This window comes from Myotis yumanensis, unplaced genomic scaffold (genome assembly GCF_028538775.1).
Source record: "Myotis yumanensis isolate MYYU_CA2020_CCGP unplaced genomic scaffold, mMyoYum1.0.hap1 SCAF_1, whole genome shotgun sequence".
Lineage (NCBI taxonomy): Eukaryota > Metazoa > Chordata > Mammalia > Chiroptera > Vespertilionidae > Myotis > Myotis yumanensis.
Genome location: NW_027223752.1, coordinates 106551606 through 106569740, shown reverse-complemented (window position 1 = coordinate 106569740; position 18135 = coordinate 106551606). Strand labels below are relative to the sequence as shown.

The following is an 18135-nucleotide window of genomic DNA, read 5'->3' as shown; positions in this document are numbered from 1 at the left end:
CTCTGTTAGCTTCTTGGATTTGTGTGAGTTTTTTCTTCCCTATATCAGGAAAGTTTTCTGTCATTATTTTTTCAAACAGGTTTTCTATTCCTTGCTTATTTTCCTCTCCTTCTGGTACCTCTATTATGCAGATGTTGTTTTGTTTCATGTTGTCCCAAAGTTCTCCTAGGCTCTCCTCCTGCTTTTTAATTTTTTTTCTTTAAGCTGCTCTGCTCAGGTATTTTTTCCTACCTTGTCTTCTAGCTCACTGATGTGGTCCTCTGCTTCTTATAGTCTATTGTTGATGCTTTCTATTGAGTTCTTTATAGCAGTGATGTCATTTTTCATTTCTTCTTGGTTTTTCTTCATTTCCTCTTGGTTCTTACACATATTGTTGAATTTGTCTTCTATTCTTTTCATCCACCTTATGACCATTTCTCTAAATTCTTTCTCTGACAGGTTTCTTGCCTCCATTGCCTCCATTTCATTTACTTCCTTTTCTGGTGATGGCTGTTTTTCTTTCATATGCGGGCTCTTTCTTTGACTCCCCATGATCTCTCTTTTCCAGGTGTTTGGTTATGTAGTTCTCTCTCTGCTGCATTGATTAAAAGGCACAAAATACAACACAGCAAGGCACAACGCACAAGGTGCTGAGCACAAATGTATTCACAATGCCAATAACGCCAAATAATGATGACTGCCAGATCAAAGAGAATTAGGGGATAAAGGAGAAAGAAGAAAAAAGAAAAAAGAGAATAAGAAAAAAAAGAAGTGCAAAAATGAAATTGGTAAAAGAAAAAAAAGTAAGAGAGAAAAGAAAGAGAATTAAATAGAAGAGGGGAAGAAACTATTTATATGGGGAGAAAACTCCAATAGAACAGCCACTAATCCCAACAAATTCCAGCAACAGATCCCTGGAGATGAATGCAAACAAACAACTAATATCAAGTGAGGTGAGGGAAAACAGAAGTAAAAGAATAACAGAAAAAAATAAACCAACAGAAAAAGAAAAAGCAAAAGCAAAACAATCTCACAAACAAGCATAAAAAACAACAACAACCCAATATACTCAACAATCAAGCAAACATCAACAAAATGACAGAGGAAAAAAAACTTTGGATAGTGAAGAAAGAGAAGAGAGAGGTGTATATATATTTATAGCAGGAGATTGGTTATTAGAAATATAAGTAGGGCCCTAAGCAGTTTGGCTCAGTGGATAGAGCATTGGCCTGCAGACTCAAGGGTCCCAGGTTCGATTCTGGTGAAGGGCATGTACCTTGGTGCGGACACATCCCCAGTGGGGGGTGTGCAGGGGGAGCTGATCAATGTTTCTCTCTCATCGATGTTTCTGACTCTCTATCCCTCTCCCCTCCTCTCTGTAAAAAATCAATAAAATATATTTTTAAAAAAAGAAATATAAGTAGAGTGAAATTTTAACAGTGAGTAAAAATAAGGAATAGGCATAATCTAAAGCACAGATAGGGTAAGAGAAACAGGACAACCAAAGGGGAAAAGTGAGGAAGAGAGTTTATGCATAAAGGTAAAGTTGAGGTAGAGTAAAATGATACTAAAGGAAAGATGAAAATAGAATGTTGAACACTAATCCCAAAATATTCACCTTAACAAGACATGACCCAAAGGGAACAAAGCATGAATGTACTTATGGCACCGATAACCCCAATATAAGCAGCCACCTGAGAAAAGATAATTAGGGGAGAGAAAAGAGAGCACAAAGGATATCTAAGAGAGAGAAAAAAAGATAGGAGAGAAAAGAAAAAGGAGAATATATATTTATGGAGAAAACACCACAGAGCCAATAGAGAAACCAAACATATACAAACACCAAACACTCAGTAAAGAGGGTGGGGGCAGAGTCTGTAGAGGCTGAGCTGATATACAGGAAATAAGGTTAAGAATTGGATAAATATGGGGAGGACCTCAATTCAATATAGAGGAATTAGAAAAGGGATGAGTGGATAAGAAGAGAAAGAAGGGGAACAAAATAATATATTTACAAAAAAATTGATTTAAAAAATGGTATAAAAATAGAAAATAGCAAATAAAAATAAAATAAAATTGAATGATGAAAAATAATGTGAAAAGTAGTAGAAAATAAAGCAACAAACAAAAAATGAAAACAAAGAAAAAGCAAAAAAAGGGCAACAAACAAAAAAAAAAGAAAAAAAAAGCTAACAAAATAATAATATAAAAATAAAAAATGGAAAATTGAAATGTCAATCCTTTGGCTGACTTAAGATCCCAGATTTCTGGAATGTCTGTGATTTTTTTTTTTCTTCTGTTTCTGGGACTGAAGGCCAGACCTTGTTAACTCCCAGGGACTAATCAGATTATATTAATCCTTTTTACCATTCAGGGTGGAATCTGGGTGTGGCTGTATTCCTTGCCTTGGGGCTGGAGGGAGGGGTTATAACTTTAGGAGAAAATGGCTGCCAGGTCCTGGGCTCAGGCAAGACTCAGCACTCAACTTGCTGCCACCTCTCCTGGACCCCCTTCTCTCTCCAGCCTCTCCCCAGATTCCACTTGTCTATACCTTCTCTCACTCCTTAGCATGGGTGAGTGTCTGTATCCGAAATGTCCTATGAACAGGGTTCAGTGAAAACAAACAAACAAATGCCAGCCGCAGAAACGGGGAAGACTGAGTCTCTGGGAGCTCCTCTCTTACTGGCACTGCATGGTCTGGTCAGCGCTTCAGGCTCAGTCTTTTGTAACTATGGCGGCCAAATCTCAAATCCCCCAGCACCAACAGTCCTGTTGATCTCCTTTCCCCCTTCAGAGGCTGTGCCTATCCCAAGGGATGCGGCCAGGTGCAACTCGGTTTCCCTCTGACCCTCTGGGCTCAGAGATCTGGCAAACTTTCCTGCCCAGAACCCTGGTTTTTACCTTTCCAGGAAAACTCTGCCCTTCCCGGCTGCAAACTGTCTCACCAGCTGAGTCTGCTTTGCCAATTCGGGGTAGAAATTATTCGTTTCAGCTGCTCATTCTATTTGCTCTGGGACACGTCTGCCTATTCCGCCACCATCTTGTCCCTCCTGTATGATCTTTTTAATATACAAGAGGCCCTGTGCACAAAAATTTGTGCACTCGGGGGTGTCCCACAGCCCGGCCTGTGCCCTCTCGCAGCCTGGGACCCCTCGCGGGATGACCACCTGCTGGCTTAGGCCTGCTCCCTGGGGAATTGGGCCTAAGCTGGCAGTCAGACATCCCTCTGGCAGCCTGGGAGCCCTCGGGGGATGTCCACTTGCCAGTGGGGAGCATGCCTAAGCTGCAGTTGGACATCCTTAGTGCTGCTGAGGAGGCGGGAGAGGCTCCCACCACCACTGCTGTACTGGCAGCCATCAGCCTGGCTTGTGGCTGAGCAGAGCTTCCCATGTTGGGAGCGCACTGACCACCAAGGGGCAGCTCCTGCATTGAACATCTGCCCCCTGGTGGTCAGTGTGTGTCATAGTGACCAGTCATTCCCAGTTGTTCTGCTGTTAAGGTCAATTTGCATATTACCCTTTTATTATATAGGAGTGCCTGGTCAGCCTGGGTGAGGGGCTGATGGGTATTTTCAGGCTGGCCACAGCCCCTGCAGGGTGGGGGTCCCCCTTGGGGTGCCTGCCAAGCCTGGGTGAGGGGCTGATTGCTGTTTGCAGGCTGGCCACAGCCCCTTCAGGGTGAGGGTCCCCTCTCTGGTGCCTGGCCAGCCTGGGTGAGTGGCTGTGGGCTGTTTTCAGGCTGGCTAAGCCCCCCAGCGGGGACCCTAACCCCATGAGGGTGTGGCCAGCCTGGGTGAGGGGCTGATGGCTGTTTGCAGTCTGGCCACAACCCCCAGCCACTCAAGCTCCCAGTGGAGGCTGGCTGGTAGCAGGTATCTGGGATTTATTTAGCTTCTATAATAAAACTTTTTTGCCATGAGCGGAGGCCACAGCTGGCTCAGGGCAGTTGGGAAGCTTGGCTTCCTCCATCTCCCGGGCAACCAAACTTCCTGCTTGCTCCAGCTCTGTGGTTGCTGGCCCCCATCTTGGTTGGGTTAATTTGCATATAGTCACTCTGATTGGCTGGTGGGCATGGCTTAGGCTGTAGCAAAGGTGCATTCAATTAGCATCTTTGTCTTTTATTAGTGTAGATTGCTGGATCTGATTTGCTAGAATTTTGTTGAGGATTTCAGCATCTGTGTTCATCAGGGATATCTTTCTTTGTAGTGGATTTATCTGGTTTTGGAATTAAGATAATGCTGGCTTTGTAAAAAGAGCTTGGAAGTGTTCCTTCCTCTTGAATTTTTGAATAGTTTTAGGAGGATAAGTGTTCTTCTTTGAATGGTCGGTAAAATGCACCTGTAAATCCATCTGATCAAAGAACTTTTGTTTGCTAGAAGTTTTTTAATTACTACTTCAGTTTCATCAGATGGGAATCACATTGTCGGCTGGTTTCCTTCGGAGTTGTGCCGTAACATAACCACTAATTTTGAGGTCTAAAAGCAATGGGATGGAAAGTGTTATACTGTACATATGATGATCCCAGGATACTTATGAGTGTGTGGAAGGTATGGCTGGCCCTACCTCCCAGTGCATTGGATGGGACAGTATACTTGGGGTAGACCCTATATCCCCGGGGAAATCCTTAAGAATTTAGAAGAGATTCCCCATAACTGGGACTCAATATACCACCATTGCCATTGAGTTAAATGAGGTCCCTGGTGGTTTTACCCATTAGTTGTATTCCTTCCTGCAGGAAGCACAATTAAGATAGAGTTAGAAGCTACAGCTTTACTGGACCATACACCTAAAGCCTTGAATCAGACCCATAAGCCCTTACCCTAATGATAGATGAAACCACGCAAATGTGCAAAGTGGTACTGCAAAATAGAATGGCACTAGATCTATTAACCACCACATAAGGGGGCACTTGTGCTGCCCTACATGTAGAATATTATACATATGCGCCTGATAATCAACAAAATGTAACCAGTGCCCTGCAAGAGATAGACTGGGAAGGATAAGCCATACAAGCCCTCTTCCAGGATCCCCTCTGAGATTGGTGGGATATACTGTCAAGAGCATGGTGCTGGGCATTCTTGAGTTTTGCTATTAGGGCTGGAGTACTGGTCATAACATGTTGCAGTTTGTATTGTTGTGGACTCTGTGTTCAAGGAGCTGGCATATGGGCCAGGGTACCCTGTAGAAATCATCTGCCATAAGGGGTGGATTGTGGGGGCCCTGATCAGAGTACACTGGATATTAAAGCCCATTTGCCATATGCAAGGGCACTGACACAGCAGTATCACTATGTTAAAGGCCCATTAGCCATACGCATGCAAGAAGGCCATGACTTAGCATTATCACTAATAATAGCCTACTTATATAGCCTACTTATATTAATGTAGCAGAGATGTCACTAATTGGCATGAGGCCTCTTTTGTTTGAGTGAGTATGCAAGGTGCCACTGACCAGCCAGTTGCTGGCTGCTTTGTTTGCAATAAATCATGACCCATTTCCCTATGGCTGCTTGTATCTTTTTTCCAATTCCTAGCATCCAAAGAAGTCAAGTCCCTGGCTGAGAAGCTCAGACCCAACAGATAGACATAATCTATTGGGTATACTGAAGTATAATATATCTTTATTATGTTTCATGTTCATCTAAAGCAGCAGTTCTCAACTTGTGGGTCGAGACCCCTTTGGGCGTCCAACGACCCTTTCACAGGTGTCGCCTAAGACCATCAGAAAACACATATATAATTACATATTGTTTTTGTGATTAATCACTATGCTTTAATTATGTTCAATTTGTAACAATGAAAATACATCCTGCATATGAGATATTTACATTACGATTCATAACAGTAGCAAAATTACAGTTATGAAGTAGCAACAAAAATAATTTTATGGTTGGGGGTCACCATAACATGAAGAACTGTATTAAAGGGTCATGGCATTAGGAAGGTTGAGAACCACTGATCTAAAGAGAAGTTAGATTGTGTTTTATGTGTTTTGCACCTAGTGTCAGAAACAAAATCTTTTTCTTTTTTGATCCCCTGTTTTTTGGCTCTTCTTTAAAAATCCTTCTTAAACAAAAGCTGAGCATTGCACTTTTTTTCCCTAACTCCTTGTTATTACACAGGAACATTGTTGGTGTGGTGGTTAGGTGTGAGAAGAAAAGCAATCAATAATCTTATGTTTACGTCTCAGTTTTTTTAATTGTTTAAAGTATTACAAATAGTAGTACATATGTCTCCTTTTTCACCCATTGACCTCCCCTGGCCTCCCCTACACCCTGGAACATGCCCTCACCACTATCCCCCCCCCCCCGCCCCCCAGTGTCTGTATCCATTGATTATCCGTATATGCATGCATACAAGTCCTTCAGTTGATATCTTACCCTCCACCCCACAACCCTCCCTTGCCTTCCCGCTGTAGTTTGACAGTCTATTCAATGCTTCTTTGTCTCTGTATCTGTTTCTGTTCATCAGTTTATGATGTTCATTATATTCAATAAATGAGTGAGATCATGTGTATTTATCTTTCTCTGACTGGCTTATTTTGCTTAGCATAATGCTCTCCAGTTCCATACATGCTATTGCAAATGGTAAGAATTTCTTCTTTTTAGACTGTATAAATCTTTTGCCTTTTATGTCTCAGTTTTTTTAATGGCCCGAGACTTTAACAATTGCTTCTCAGCTCACTTCCTCTCCCCCAATTGGGTGAGACATAAAGGATAAAGGGACCTGGATTTAGATGTCTCCCTTCCCCAATGCTGAAAGCTGAAGAAACTAAAGTTTGGTATTTCCCTTATCCAATATCAGTAAAGTAGTTTTCCTTAAAGGTAGGCCTTTGTTAAAAATTTTAATAATGTTGGTATGTTTCTCCATATTAAAGAGACATAATTTACTATTAAATTGCTTAAAGTATATTGTATTTTGAAAGATACAAATTTTAAATAATTTTGTGAAAAGCATTATATTGAATTATATATTTTTTCTTTATTCAACTAATGTGGAAAAGTTCTATGATTCTTTTTATTTCTGTAAAAAGGAAAGTAATGTCCCTATTCTGATTGTATTGATTTGTGTCCTCTTTCTTTTTTTTCTTATCAACCTAAAGTTTTGTCAATTTTGTTGACCTAATGTGAGTCACAGCATACAATGGATAGTTTTTTAATCCATTCTGCTAATCTCTGCCTTTTGTTTGGAGAGTTAATCCATTTATGTTTAAAGTAAATACTGATAAGGAAGGATGGTTTTTGTGCATTTTGTTGCTTTTATGTATTTCTTATGTTTTTGTTCTTCATTTCCTCTAGTATTGTATTATTTTGTGTTCAGTTGAATTTTTAAGGGACTTGCTTTGTTTTCTTTCTCATTTCCTGTGTGTATATTCTATAGATATTTTCTTTTTGGTTACCAAGGGGTTACATATAATATCTTAAAGTTATAACAATCTAATTTAAATTGATATCAATTTAACTTCAATCACATCCAAAATCTGTGCTCCTACACAACTCCATTCAACTCTTTATTATTATTATTATTATTATTATTGTTGTTGTTGTTGTTAACACTATTAGATATGGTCTATTTCCCTCTCCCTTTGCCAACCTCCACTGCCACCCTGTTCTCTCTGGCCATTACTAGTACCATACTATTTTCTGTGTTTATGGGTTATGCACATATGTTCTTTGGCTAATCCCTTCACATTCTTTCATCCAGTCCTCCATGTCCCCTCCCCTCTGATAGCTATCAGTTTGTTCCATTTATCAATGCCTCTGTTTATATTTTGTTCAATAGATTCCACATATAAAATTCTACCAAACATTGAAAGAACTAACATCGATCCTTCTCAAACTATCAAAAAATTCAAAAAAAGAAAAAACCCCCAAGATCATATTATGAGGCCAGCATTATCTTAATTCCAAAACCAGATAAAGACACTACAAAGAAAAAAAATTATAGGCCAATATCCCTGATGAACAGAGAGGTTAAAATCCATCCCCCTCTTTTGATAATGATGTCACAAATCACATGTTTATACATTCTGTACTAAATAATATAAAAATAAATTCAAAATGGATAAACAACTTAAATGTAAGATGGGAAACCATAAAAATCTTAGAGGAATCCACTGGAAGCAAAATATCAGACATATATCATAGCAATATCTTTACCAATATAGCTCCTAGGGCAATGGAAACTAAGCAGAAAATAAACAAATGGGATTTCATCAAAATAAAAAAGCTTCTGCAAAGCAAAAGAAACAATCAACAAAACAACAAGAAAGCCCACTGCATGGGAGAACATATGTGGCAAAGTTATATCCAATAAGGACCTAATCTCCAAAATTTATAAGGAACTCATACATCTTAACAAAAGAAAGATAAACAAACCAATTAAAAAATAATGGGCAAAAGACCTAAATAGACACTTTTGGAAAGGTGACATACAGAAGGCCAAGAGACATATGAAAACATGCTCAAAGTCACTAATCATCTGAGAGATGTAAGTCAAAACAACAATGAGGTACCATCTCACACCTGTTAGAATGGCTATCAGCAAATCAATAAACGACAAGTGCTGGAGAGGATGCGGAGAAAAATGAACGCTTGTGCACTGCTGGTGGAAATGCAGACTGGTGCAGCCACTGTGGAAAAACAGTATGGAGTTTCCTCAAAAAATTAAAAATGGAACTCCCATTTGACCCAGTAATCCCACTTCTAGGAATATATCCTAACAAACCAGAAACACCCATCAGAAAGGACAAATGCACCCCTATGTTCATAGCAACACAATTTACAATAACTAAGACTTGGAAACAGCCTAAGTGCCCATCAGCAGATGAGTGGATTAGAAAACTGTGGTACATCTACACAATGGAATACTACACTGCTGTAAAAAGAAAGAACTCTTACCATTTGCAACAGCATGGATGGACATGGAGATTATTATGCTAAGCCAAATAAGCCAGTTGGAGAAAGATAAATACCACATGATCGCACTCATTTGTGGAATATAATGAACAATATAAACTGAGGAACAAAAATCAATACAGAGACATAGAAGCATTGAATAGACCATCAAAATTCAGAGGGAAGGCAGAGGAGGTCGGGCGGGGGGGGCGGGGGTCAACCAAAGAACTTGTATGCATGCATATAAGCCTAACCAATGAATTCACACACTAGGTTGGGGGGGGGGGAGGGAATGTCCTGGGTGGTGGGGTGGCTGGGTAGGGGTCAATGGGGGAAAAAGGATACATATGTAATACTATTTATAATACTTTAAACAATAAAGACTTTTTTAAAAAAGAGAGATGTCTGAGGTTTTGTTGCCGATGGTTTATTTTAAGATCTTTATGTTATCACAACTTACATTTAAGTCTTTTATCCATTTCGAGTTTATTCTTGTGTATGGTATAAGCTCATGGCACAGTTTTTTGTTTTTTTTTTTTTGGCATGTACCTGTCCAATTTACCCAGCACCATTTATTGTTGTTCCATTTTTCTACACATGCATTGGTTGATTCTTGTATGTGCCCTGACCCAAGAATAGAACCCATAACCTTGTATATTGGGTTGATGCTCTAACTAACTGATCTACCTGGCCAGGGCACCACTGATGTTTTAATAAGGATTGCATTGAAATTGCATATTGCTTTAGGTAATAAAGCAATTTAATTCTTCTAATGCACAAGGATGGTATATCTTTCTATTTATTTGTATGCTCTTGCATGTCTTTCTTCAATGTCTTAAAGTTTTCAAAGTAAAGGTCTTGCACTTCTTTGGTTAAGTATATTCCAATGTATTTTATGCTTTTTTGTGCAATTATAAATGGGATTGTTTTCTCAATTTCTTTTTCTGATTGTTCAATGTTGGTATACAGAAGCATATAGCATATTGGGTTTTTTTTATTCTGAATATTTACTGAAGTCAGTGATTAGTTCTAATAGTTTTGGGTGGAGTCTATAGGACTTTCTATATATAGTGTCATGTCATCTGCAAATAGTGACAGTTCTAGTACTTCCTTACTGATTTGGATGCTATTTATTTCTTTTTTTCTGGAATGATTGCTGTGATTAAGACCTCCAGTATTATGTTGAATAGAAGTGGTGACAGTGGACATCCTTGTCTTGTTCCTGATCTTAGAGAAAAAGCTTTCATATGACTATGATATTAGCTAGTTTATCATTATAGCCATTTTTAGGTTGAGGTATGTTCCTTTGATACCCACGTTGTTCAGAATTTTTATCATAAGATGATGCCCAATTATGTTGAATGATTTTCTGCATCTATTAGATGATGATATGATTTTATCTTTTGTTTTGTTGATGTCATTGTCATGTTTGTTGACTTACAGATGTTTACAATCTTTGCAAGCCTGGGATAAATCCTAGTCTTGGCATATAATCCTTTTAATGTATGTTGAATCTGGTATGCTAGTATGTTGTTGATATTTTTTTGCATATATATCCATCAAGGATATTGGCCTGTAATTTTTTTAATGTGTTTGTCTGATTTTTATATCAGGGCAATGCTGGCTTCATAAAACGAATTTGAATTTTTTTCTCTTAAATTTTTTGGAATAGTCTAAAAAGAATAGGTATTAATTTTTTTTAATGTTTATTGGAATTCACCAGTGAAGCCATCTGATTCTGGCATATTGTTTGCTAGGAGTTTTTAAATTACTTTTTCAATTTCATTGCTGTTAGTTAGTCTATTTATACTTTTTATTTCTTCCTGATTACATTTTGGTAGGTAGTATGCTTTTAGAAAGTTAGCTATTTCTTCCAGATTATTGAAATTTTAGGCATATAATTGTTCATGGTATCCTTTAATAGTTCTTTGTATTTCTGTAGTGTCGGTTATACCTTCTCTGGTTTTATTTATGATGTTATTTATTGGGGCACTCTTTTTCTCTTGATGAGTTTGACTATAGGTTTGTCAACTTTGTTTTTTTCAATGAACTAGCTCTTGGTTTAATTGATTTTTTTCTTTGTTTTTTAAATGTCTATTTTATTTATTTTTGTTCTGATTTATTTTCTTCCTTCTACTCACTCTGGGTTTTGTTTATTTTTTCCTAGTTCTTTTATTTGGGAATTTTTGTTTCTTGAGGTAGGCCAGTATAGCTATGAACTTTTCTCTTAGAATTGCTTTTGCTACATCCATATATTTTGAAAATTTTTAGTATTATTTTCTTCAAAGTGATTTTTAATTTCCATTTTGATCCATTAGCTGTTTAGTAGCATGTTTAGTTTCCAAGTATTTGTGTGTTTTTCCAGTATTCGCTATATAATTGATTTCTAGTTTCATGCCATTGTGATGCTTGATGTTATTTCTATCTTTTTTTAACTTACTGAGGTTTGTTTTATGGCCTAATATGTAATCTATCCAGGAGAATGTTCCATATCACTTGAGAAAATGTGGAATCTGCAGTTTGGGGATGAAGTATTCTGTAAATATTAAGTTGAACTAGTCTAATGCTACTTTTGAGGCCATTATTTTCTTTTTTATTTTCTGTCTGGATGATATATACATGGATATAAATGGACTATTAATATCCACTACTATTATTGTATTATTATACATTTCTCCCTTTATGTCCATTACTATTTACTTCATACTATTTGCTCCCATGTTTAGTGCAAAAATTATGATTGTTATATCCTCTTCTAGGATTGACCTTTAATCATGATTACATAATATCTTTCTTTGTCTTTGTTTACATTCTTTGTTACAAAGTCTATTTTATGTGACATAAGTTTTACTACCCAGCTTTGTTTTAATTTTTATTTACACGGAATATTTTTTCCATTTCTCCACTTTCAGCCTGTATATGTCTTTCAATTTAAGGTTAGTCTCTTATAAGCAACATATAAATGGGACATGTCTTTTAATCTATATCAAGGTGCCCTTTGTCTTTTTATTGATTATTTTAATCCATTTACATTTAAAGTAATTTTAATATGTAGTTAACACATATTATTCATTGAGTTTTGTGTTTTTTTATACTTCTTTACCATTCATTTCTTCTACTCTTGATCTTTTCCCTTGTAGTTTTCTTTAGTGTTTTGTATTGGTTCCTTTCTCTTTATTTTTTGTGTATCTTTTACAGGGTTTTGGTTTGTGGTTATCATAAGGTTTACATATATCATTTTTATCTATAGCAGTCTATTTTAAGCTGAGAGGAGTTTAAGTTTGAATAAATTCTAAAAGAACTACATTTTACCCCCTTGCATGCTTTATATTTCTAATGTCATATTTTAGATCTTTTTGTTTTGTGTATATTCTAATTATGATAGTTTGAATTAAGTTGGTACTGCCCTATATTTAAATTTTTTGTTTTCTTTTAGAAAGAGAACTATACATTTGAAGTACTTTAACTTTTAGACAGTGTTCTACTATGCCAAAACATCATGTCTACTTACCTGCGACTTTGTTTAAATCTAATTGAAATATTAGGTCACTGATTGATGGGTTCATTGCTGGAAGATTTTCTGCTACATCTGGAAGTTCTGAAGTTGCTTCTTCGTTAACTGGAATAATAATAGATTTCCATATTAGTTGCTCTATAATTAACATTTTGTTTGAAATAAATTCCATTTACATTTAATTAATTAGAGATATTTTACATTAAAAAAAAAAAAAACCAAGCATTGCCCTAACCAGTTTGGCTCAGTGGATAGAGTGTCAGCCTGCGGACTCAAAGGTCCCAGGTTCGATTCCGGTGAAGGGCATGTACCTTGGTTGCGGGCACATCCCCAGTAGGGAGTGTGCAGGAGGCAGCTGATCAATGTTTCTCTCTCGATGTTTCTAACTCTCTATCCCTCTCCCTTCCTCTCTGCAAAAAGTCAATGAAATATATTTTTAAAACACACACAAAAAAACAAGCATTTATACCTATTCACTCTCTCATGGTACTTGCCAAGTTTATGGACCTGGGGTTGTAAACTACATAGACGGTAGCAGAGTCTCATTTAGATAGGAAACTTTGCTTAAAATTAAAAAATGGAATGTACTTGTGGCTTAGAGAGTGAATAGGATTTTTATAGATAGAACAAAGTATGTTATGGGAGGTTGGAAGGTTAAATGGGTAAAAATAAAATTGAAATTTGTATACAGTAACAAAACAAACATTACTCAATTATTAAATGGAATAATTTTTGAAGGTTTTGTTGGCTTCTAAAGTTGAAATGAATGACATGCATAAACAAATCTGAGAATGTTTTAAAAAATACTTATCTATTAAATTGATTGTGTTGACATTGGTCAATATGAACATATCGGTTTTAGGTGTGGGTTTCTGTGTTATAAGATCTGTATATTTTAATGGAAGATCATGTCTTCTCTTTCTCTCTCCCCGTCTCCAATACAGACAGGCACAAATGCACATACACACACATACTCAGCTATACATACATATACACACTGTTTTTACCCTCAGCTTTAGGCAGCAGGATGAGACATAATTATGTTGATACACTGCCACAATAAATGAATTACTAGATCATAACTGTATCAAAAGATTCAGGAAACTCCATTAGAGTTATTGTTTTCCCTCAAGCATGCCCTTATGGCATTCTCAGGGTCACAGAATCAATGGGGACTAAGGGAAGAGCCATGGATGCCTTTCAGATAAAATGGACAATGGACCATATCTATGTGACTCCTCCTATCTTTCTGAATTGCAGGAAAGATCTTCTGTTGTCATTGGTTTTATTTATTTATTTTGATTGTTGAAAGTATTACAAATGTCTTCCATATCCCCCCACTTTGCCCACTTCCACCTTGCTCCCACCCTACCCAGTCGTTCACTTTAACTTATCATTATTTAACGTTTATTTTAAACTTTTAAAATTAAATTTGAATGACAAATGTTAATAAGATTATATAGGTTTCAAGTATACAATCCTATGGTACAACATCTGTGTATTTCATTGTGTGCCCACCACCCAAAGTCAAATATTTTGTCACCAAATATTTACCCTCTTTACCTTTTATCATCCCCCAATCCCCTTCCCTCTTATAACCACCATACTGTTGTCTGTGTTTATGAGTTTTTGTGGATATTTTTGTTCGTTCATTTGCTGCTTTTAGTTTTATTTAACCTTATTTGCAATCTAACATGCTAAAATTTCAATTTAATACAAATGTATAATAATTTCAAGCTTACTAAATAGTTACTATATGCTAGATAATTTACTAAGGGCTTTTCAAATATTAACTCGCTTAACCCTCATAAAAATTCTAGAAAGTATTTTATTCCCATTTAACATATGAGGGAAATAGAGCTCATAGAGATGTTGAATATTTTAAAAGTTCACATAGTTTTTAATCCACTCATCTACTGATGGACACTTGGGCTGTTTCCATTTACAATTGAATTTTGTATTTTAAATTCCAAAACCTATTCTTAAGCTAGTAAACTCAAGATCTACTGGGACTAATCATGTAATGTGAGTGAAATAAACCTGGCGGTATGTAGAGTAGCATGAGTAGCAGAAGTGAAATTGAGAGTACATATCTACACTAATAAAAGAGAAACATGGTAATTAGCGTACGACCGCTACCCTTCCCATTGGCTAATCAGCATATCCTTATGCAAATTAACTGTCAGCCAAGATGGCGGCCGGCAGCCATGCACTGAAGTGAACAGGGAGGCTTGCTTGCTCTAGTGACTGCAGACTCCAACGTTCCCTGCCTGGCTTGCCAGCCTCTCAGCTGCAACTCTAAGCAACTATGTACTATGTTGCAAATAAGAAGCTAAACAAAACCTAGAAACTGGCTTTCAGTCAGCCGGGCTTCAGCCAGTCGGACCGCAACATTGTATCAAATACAGAAGGTAAAGGCCAGAAAGCTGCTTTCAGCAGCGAGGCCTCAGAGCTAAAGCTGTCCCAGAATAGAAAAAAGAAAAGAAAAAAAGGAGCAGTTGGGAGCTTCAGTCACCCGCCAGCCAGAAAACGGCCCTCAGCCCCTCACCCAGACTGGCCAGGCACGCCAGTGGGGACCCCCACCCTGATCCAGGACACCCTTCAGGGCAAACCAGCCGGCCCTCACCCGTGCACCAGGCCTCTATTCTATATAGTAAAAGGGTAATATGCCTCCCGGTACCAGGATCAGCGGAGCAGTGAGGTCTCCCAGCACCGGGATCAGCTTGACAGGGGGCAGTGCCCAAACCCCCTGATTGCCCTGCGGCTCTGTGTTTGACAGGGTGCGGTGCCCCAACCCCCTGATTGGCCCTGCTCTGTGTGTGACAGGGTGTGGCGCCCCAACCTCCACCCCCCACGGGCCCTGCTCTGTGTGTGACAGGGTAGAGCCATAACCTCTCCATCAGCCCTGCCCTGAGTGTGATAGTGGCGGCACCCCAACCCCCTGATCGGCCATGCTCTGTGGATGATAGAGGGTGGTGCCCCAACCCCCCTCCACGGGCCTTGCTCTGTGTGTGACAGGGTAGAGCCATACCCTCCCCATTGGCCCTGCCCTGAGTGTGACAGGGTGCACCACCCCAACCCCCTGATCCGCCCTGCTGTGTGTATGACAGAGGGCGGTGCCCCAACTCCCCTATGGACCCTACTCTGTGAGTGACAGGGGGGAGCTCCTCAACCCCCTGATCGGCCCTGCTCTGTGCAGAGACAGGGGGGAGCTCCCCCCAACCCCCTGATCGACCCTGCTCTGTGTGTGACAGGGTACAGAGCCCCAACCCCGCTGATGGGCCCTGCTCTGTGAGTGACAGGAGGCAGTTCCCCTACCCCCTTATCGGCCCTGCTCTGTGAGTGACAGAGGGTGGCGCCACAACCTCCCCATCGACCCTGCCTTGAGTGTGACAGGGGGTGGTGCCTCAACCCCTCAATCGGCCCTACCCTGAGTGTGAGTGAGGGTGGCATCACAACCTCCCGATCTGCCCTGCTCTGTGCATGACAGGGGGCGGTGCCCCAACTCCCCAATCAGCCCTGCTCTGAGCCCGACCAGGGGCTGCACCTAGGGATTGGGCCTGCCCTCTGCCACTCTGGAGCAGGCCTAAGCCAGCAGGTCGTTATCTCCTGAGGGGTCCCAGACTGTGAGAGGGCACAGGCCGGGCTGGGGGACTCCCCTCCCCCCCTGAGTGCACAAATTTTTGTGCACTGGGCCTCTAGTTTTATATAAAGATATTACTATCTGATTATTACAAGTGCAGGCCTGATATTCCTGACTCACCTAAATTCTCAAGAGAAATTAGAAATGTAGATATTTACAAGGAATTTCAAGACGTTTAAATATTTGCAAGTAATTTAAAAGTTTTAAGAATATTTGTAGGATAAAACAAATTATCATCGGCTGTCACTTAAGAATTACCTAACTTTAGAAAATAATTAACTCTATTTAACACATAGGTGGGATTTCAGAAGCAATTACTAGATTATATTTCTTTGCAAAGCATCATCATTTATCCACCAATAAATATATCTATTTCCTAAAAACATAAAAATAAGTTTTTAAATCTGGATGGAATTGTTACTTTCAAAAGAAAATAACAGTAAACAAAATATGTCAGAGAAAATAAAAAGGACAATTAAAAATTTCACCTTTTATCCCCTGTATGCCCTTTACCATCTCCACCCATGTCCTCCTCCTCTGCAATCATTACATCGTTGTTCATGTCCAGGAGTACTCTCTCATTTTTTTGCTCAATCCCTCCACTCCGCAATACCCACTGCTTTGGAGCTGTCTGTCTGTTTTCTATCTATGAGTCTGCCTCTATTTTGCTGTTTAGTTCAGTTTTCTCATTAAATTCTACATATGAGTGAAATCATATGGTACTAATCTTTCTTTGACTGGCTTATATCACTTAGCATGTTGTTCTCCATCTATGCCATCCCAAAGTGTAAAATTTTCTTCCTTTTTACAGCAGAGTAGAATTCCATTGAGTAAATGTAGCACAGTTTTTTAATCCACTCATCTACTGATGGACACTTGGACTGTTTCCATTTACAATATACTTGGCTATTGTAATTATCACTGCAATGAAATTAGGGGTATATATATTATTTCAAAGTAGTGTTTCAAGTATCTTGGGATAAAGTCCCAGAAGAGGAGTCACTGGGTCATAAGGCAATGGAAATAATAAAAGTAAAGTAAATTAAAAATAAATAAAAAGTTAATATGTAGTGTTGGCTTCGGCAGCACATATACTAAATTGAAACGATACAGAGAAGAGAGATTTGCATGGCCCCTGCGTAAGGCTGTCCAGCAAATCCTGTGATGCATTCCATTAAAAAAAAAAGTTAATATGTAAAAATTTTTAATTCAACTTATTTAATAACATTTTCAAAAGTGCCAGGCCCAGATATTTTTTTAATTGTAATATTTCTTAATTCCTTTTTTAAAAATCTCCACCTGATGATATTTTTTCCATTGATTTTTTGTTAGTTTGTTTTTTAGAGAGAGTGGAAGAGAGGGAAGAGAAGGAGAGACAAACATCAACCTGAGAGAAACACATCAATTGTTTTCCTCCTGCACATGAGCCTCCGACAGGGGCAGGGATCAAACCTGCAACTGAGGTACTAGCCCTTGACCAGGAATTGAATCCAAGACCCTTTGGTCCTTGGACTGACACTCTAACCACTGAGCAAACTGGCCAGGGCTATAATTCTTAGACAATTAAATCCCATGCTATAACACATAAAAGGGAATTTTTTCATTTATTTTATAAAGCCAAAATAGGCATTACAAAGATATTGACATTGATAGAGACATATATGGTATAACTGACAGGTAAAAAAAGTACTTCAAATAAAAATATAATAGAATTGCGAACATGGTGGCAGGCAGGTCTGGAGTGAGGGTGAGTGTGTGAGTGTGTGAAAGGGAGAGAATGAGTGTGGGAGGGCATCTGTTTATGGAGGAGAGGTTAGGGTGGCGATTTGGGTGCTCCAGGTGGAGGAACCACCACTGCAGCATGCTGCTCTCCCGGGCACTTCTCTCCACTACAGGGGAGAGTGCATCATTTTGAGGGAGCCTCAGGGTGTTCCATGGGGGAAACTGTGGGGAGTGATCCTGCCCCTAAACCACAGACAGATGCTCACAGCCCCACTGCTGAGAACTAAAAGTCCCTGGGCACACGAACCAGTCATACCAGCTTAGCTAGCCTGAACTGTGCGCCTTGGAGGACCGACTGGCTGATTCAACCTGCAGTGTTCGG

General features: G+C 38.9%; 1 non-coding gene across 1 annotated transcript; it reads left to right on the top strand.

Moving 5' to 3' along the window:
- The first annotated feature begins 17101 nt into the window (after window positions 1-17101).
- LOC139000417 (U6 spliceosomal RNA) lies at window positions 17102-17212 on the top strand. Its single transcript, XR_011469598.1, has one exon. It is a non-coding gene; the product is annotated as a U6 spliceosomal RNA (small nuclear RNA).
- The last annotated feature ends 923 nt before the right edge of the window (window positions 17213-18135 follow it).